Genomic DNA, 5,295 nt, shown 5'->3' with positions numbered 1-5,295 from the left:
ATAGGGGAAAATATCATCAGACCTATATCTGAATTATTCAAATTGACAATAGAAATTTTTAAAAAATCAAAGACATACTAAGTGAGAAAACAAAAGATAAAACTAAATGGATAATGGAAGTGATAGCCAAAATGGTTAGGAGCTATTAGAAGACACAAACAGAAAGCTACAGGAGAAAAGCAAAATAATACATAACATTAATATCAGTTTAGCAAAGAATTAGAGAACATGAAAAGATTTCAATCAGCAATCAAGGAGATTCAAAATTATATTGGAAGTATGGGCAGCAGAAGTGACCTCCATGAAGACAGAGTTTCAGAACTAGAAGACAAAAATGGCTTCAAAGTCCAACTACTCAGATGCACCTTAATCTACTTCGAAAATGGATTGAACAGGTGCTAGATGGTTCAAAGAGAGTTAAGTGTAACTGGAATAAATAAAAAGCAGAAGATAAAATATATGGCATAAAAAATCTGTTCAAAAAATAATGGCAGAAAACTTGCCAAATAATGGAACAGAAGTAAACATCCAGATAATTGACACATATGGAACACCAAATAATTATGACCAAGGACAACCTCTCCATGCTACATTATACTCAAATTCAAGAAGTCCATCATAGAGGCAAAAAGCTGACAAGCTGATAGAGAAAGATAACCAATCACATGTAAATAAAAATCTACTCAAGCTAACTTGGGACTTATCTGCAAAAACTTCAAAAGGCCCAAAGGGCTCAAAATTAATGTTTCAAGCCATAAAATATAAAAACTTTTAATCCTGACTTGCATATTGTGAAAATATTTCATCCAAATTTGATACAGAACTTTCATTTTCATGACAAAAAGCACCTTAAGAAATGCATATTTACTAAGCCAGCATTATAAAAAGTTCTCATGGATGTTTTAGAATGAGACAATGAAGCCAGCAGTGTCAGTAACTGTAGTGGATTAACTAATGGATTCACGCCCATGAACTGAATCTGCATGGTACTGGGTATGGAAGGACCACCTGAGGGATGTGGTCAGCAGCATAAAAAGAGGGCTGTTAATTTTCCTAGTGAAGCTTGTCCTCCTGGTTTTCCTGATATTAACTCAGCTGTTATCACCAAAAGGGCTCAGGCCCTTCCTGTCACTGATTACGGCTGTGGTTTTCTTTGGAGGAGCTTGGTCTTTATTTCAGTGTTGCTTCTGAGCTCCAGTGCATATTCCTCATAATTCTGGCCTATATTCTTCATCCTAATGGTGTAGAATTTCTAGTTATCTCTACTTACATTTTGGCCTTCCCAGTGCAGACCTTTGGTACAGACTTGCATAGGACATTGCTGATGGATCTAGGCATTCAGTTAGACTAATGAAGGATGTGCGTCTTCAGATGAACTCATGCAGGTCATTGTGGTTGAATCTAGACCCTCTGATGAACTGTTTGGGTCTCTAGTTTGTGGACAGATTTCCCACATTCTTTTGCATGCATTTGACTCTTTGAGTGAATATTATAAAATACTCCTTGCTATTTTTAATTTTTTAAAAGAGTACAAATTAGAATTAAAACAGAAAAAATCAAAGTGATACAGAATTTCACTTAGCAAACTAATAGGAATCTCAAAGCATTTGTTGTAATACATAGTGTTGTATTTCAACCAGTTTTTCATATTACCAGATATTTGCTTATAAAATTGGTAGAAAAAAGAAAAGAATGTATAAGACAATAAGAAGGGAAAAAGTACAAACAATTAAAAAAGAGACAACAAAAATTAAAGCCTTAACTGCTTCTTTTCACAGCAGAAGTGACCTACATGAAGACAGAGTTTCAGAACTAGAAGATACAAATGACTTCAAAGACCAACTACTCAGAAGCACCTTAAACTAATAAGAAAAAATAGAAAATGGGTTGAACAGGTGCTAGATGGTTGTCTTGCTCTATGTGGAAATGTACCAGCAGAAATGCACAGTACAGTTGTCCAAAATTCTGCTTAAATACATAGGAAAATCTCTATACCCCAGTACTTCTCCTGCCCTTGTCCTCAACTCAGTAACATTTTTCTTTGGAATATAACTTCATTCCCTTGTCCCAGTACCTGGTGGAGCCTTCACATTCTATTTTTCTCTTTCAGGTTCTCACACTAAAAAGACTACATGATGTTTGCAAATGCAGGTCTGATTTATTTCACTTAAGAGTATATTCTCTAGTTGCATCCATTTACCAAAAAAAGATTCAAATCTATCCTGTTTTGATGGCTAAAAACCACTCAATTGTGTAAAAAAAAACCCACACACTAAAAGTGGTGGCAGCTGAGGAGGCAGGGGCAACGCCAGGAGGATGCGGTGGATGGACCTGGTGCGCAGGCCTGCTGGGGGCACGAGCAGGGGCCTGAGCTCACGCGATGGCCCTGCGAGATACTGGCTCCCCTCTGCTGCCTGTTGGTGAGTGCATGTCCCCGTCCATGGTAGGATCCTGCTCGTGTTACCCACTGAGGAAGAGGCATTCATGGTCAGTCCTTTCTGCAGAGGCTGATGATTGATGAACTGCTGGTCACAGGATTTGGAAGACACAGTATCCACCCTCCCAGATTGGATCTCTTTTCATAATTCTATTTCTATGTCTTTTTTAAAAGAACTTTTTGGGAATCATTTTGGATTACAACTGTTTGTTCTCATCTATGCAAAGAATGGAAGGCTGTCCTGGGATTTTACTGAGCTTTTCCAAAAGGATTCTTGTGCACCCTAGAGGGCTTGAGGAACAGCAGCAAAAATAGGCATGAAGCCTCCATCTCATTGCTGCATGCATAGTCACTGTTGAAGAAAATGCCTCCCTAAATTGATAGTCTTGGTGTATTTAAAAATTTTTGAGTTTGCAAATAAGCCCCTTAAATCTACTGATGGAATCTTCAGGCAGTGAACAGCTATATGAGAACACTGATCCTGTGGCCAAATCCCAAAGTGCAGAGGCCAGGAAGCAGACAGGATCAGAACAAAAGTTATCTAAGATGACCCACGATACTTTGGAGAACATTAATGTAATTGGCCAAGGCTTGAGGCACCTCTTCCAGCACCAACTCAGGAGATCATCAGTGTCTCCACATGATGCTCAGCAGATTCAGGCTGATCCAGAACCTAATGTGGATCTGGACAGCCAGAACACAAGTGCTGCAATTGATTGTGTCTCCACCGACCCTACAGCTCTGAACTGAGTTCTGCAGCACATCCAAGTGTCATCCAAGAGCAAGACAAGCTGAGGTACCAGATTGCATAGTAGGTGGGGCAAGCCAGAGGACCCAAAGGGAAGTCCCAAGATCAACAGGAAAACTGGCCAGGAGATACCAGCTGTGGCCCAGGCAGGTGCCCTGGTCTTCCTCCATGATCGATGCTCCTACCAGCTACACAGTGGTTGACAAAACCTGGACAGTGGCTGCCTGTCTGACAGGGGAGGAGACACCAGCAGAATGGATCGAGCTATTGGAAGCAAGCACACTTGCCCAAGCTTCTAGTGTGGTGGCCTCCAGCACCAATGGCAGCATCCACTCAGCCTACAAAGGTGACATCCCTGACCATCAGCGCAAGAAGGCAGCCATTGTCCATCTGCAGCAGAAGATCCTGAAAACTCACAGAGCAGATTACGATCCCACAGACAGCCCAGTATGACAATGTTTCTGAGTATCTGAAGATCGACAACAACACCAACAAGAAACAGGCCCGACGTATGAAACAGGTCTTCGAGAAGAAGAATCAGTAATTTGCCCAGACCATCCTTCAGCTGCAGAAGAAACTTGAGCACTATCACTAGAAGCTCTGAGAAGTAGAGCAGAATGGGATCCCCCAGCAGCCAAGGAATGTATTCTGGGATATGCACCAGGGCCTGAAGAATGTGGGAACCAAGGTGACCAGCTTCAGTGAAGGCATGGTGGACAGTGTCAAAGGTGGCTTCTCCAGCTTCTCCCAGGCCACCCACTCAGCAGCAGGGGCTGGGTCTCTAAGCCCAAGGAGATTGCCTCACTGAATACGAATAAATTTGGCAGTGCAGACAATATCCCTAACTTGAAAGACTCTCTGGAGGAAGGCCAGGTGGAGGATGGCATGAAAGTTTTGGGGATGATGCAAACTTTCAGTCCAGTCCAAAGTATGGTATTGAGGAAGACTACTCTAGTGCAACATCAGGCTCACTGGGGGCCAATAGTACCCCTGGGTCATAGCTGTGAGGGTGCACAGCTCCAAGACCAACATCCTTGACATGCAGAGCTCAGAGTTTGATGCATTGTTCCATGAGATCCAGAAGATCAAGAGACTCAGGCCAGACTGGAGGAGTCCTTTGAGACCCTCAAAGAGCACTACTAGAGAAACTACTCCTTAATAATGCAGACCTTGCCAGAGGAACACTACAGATGTTAACGATTAGAAGAATAACCGAATAAACTAACTGAACTCCACCAGGATGAAATCTTGAACTTCAAGCAGGAGCTCGCAAGTATGGAAGAGAAAATTGCCTATCAATCCTATGAATGGGGCTGGGACATCAAGGTGGTGCTGGAGGCATGCCAGACCTGCTGCATTAACAGCAGCAGCAGCAGCAGCAGCAGCAGCAGCAGCAGCAGCAGATGGTGCAGCAGCAGCAGATGGTGCAGCTGGAGGGGCTGGAGAACACCACTGCACTAAACCTGTTGGGCAAGCTCATCAATATCCTCCTGACTGTCATGGCTGTGCTCTTGGTCTTTGTGTCCACAGTGGCCAACTGTGTGGTCCCACTCATGAAGATACACAATATGATATTCAACACATTATTCCTTGTGGTTTTTGTCACCTTTTTCTGGAAGCATTGGGATGCTCTCTTTGGCGATATGGAGTGGTTTTTCTCACCCCCTAGATGTTGCTGTCCAACAGTGTTCCTGCCCAAGAAACACAATTTCAGTAGTATTTTTTAGATTTATCCAAAACATTTTTTTGGGCAAAAATCTTGGATCATTTTTATGTAGCACGATATTCTTGGGATGCAACTCTTAAACAATCATTTAACATGAACCCACAGTCAGGCACACTGAAGGGCATTCAGAATCATAGCTTGAATGACTACACTCAGACCCCTGGTGAGACCAGGCAGAACAGCAATTATGTCACTCTCCCTGACTGGGTCCACTCCGTGCTCAGGCTGACTACTGTGAAATCCACTCACATTCTAGGTCTGAATGTTGATTCAGGGTGGAAGGGCACACACGTTCCCTGGCTTCTCACCCCAGTTGGCCACTGGTGTGAACACACTTGCTGGTGAACACATGCCCTGACCCTGCTAAGAACCTTGAGAACAGCA

The 5,295-nt window shown here is 42.8% G+C and overlaps 1 pseudogene; it reads left to right on the top strand.

Moving 5' to 3' along the window:
* The first annotated feature begins 2,875 nt into the window (after window positions 1–2,875).
* On the top strand, window positions 2,876–4,912 carry LOC101578655 (annotated as a pseudogene).
* The last annotated feature ends 383 nt before the right edge of the window (window positions 4,913–5,295 follow it).

Source organism: Octodon degus, unplaced genomic scaffold (genome assembly GCF_000260255.1).
Source record: "Octodon degus isolate 3935 unplaced genomic scaffold, OctDeg1.0 scaffold00459, whole genome shotgun sequence".
Classification (NCBI taxonomy): domain Eukaryota; kingdom Metazoa; phylum Chordata; class Mammalia; order Rodentia; family Octodontidae; genus Octodon; species Octodon degus.
The sequence above is the reverse complement of the archived record's forward strand: the minus strand, read 5'-3'. Positions and strand labels throughout refer to the sequence as shown.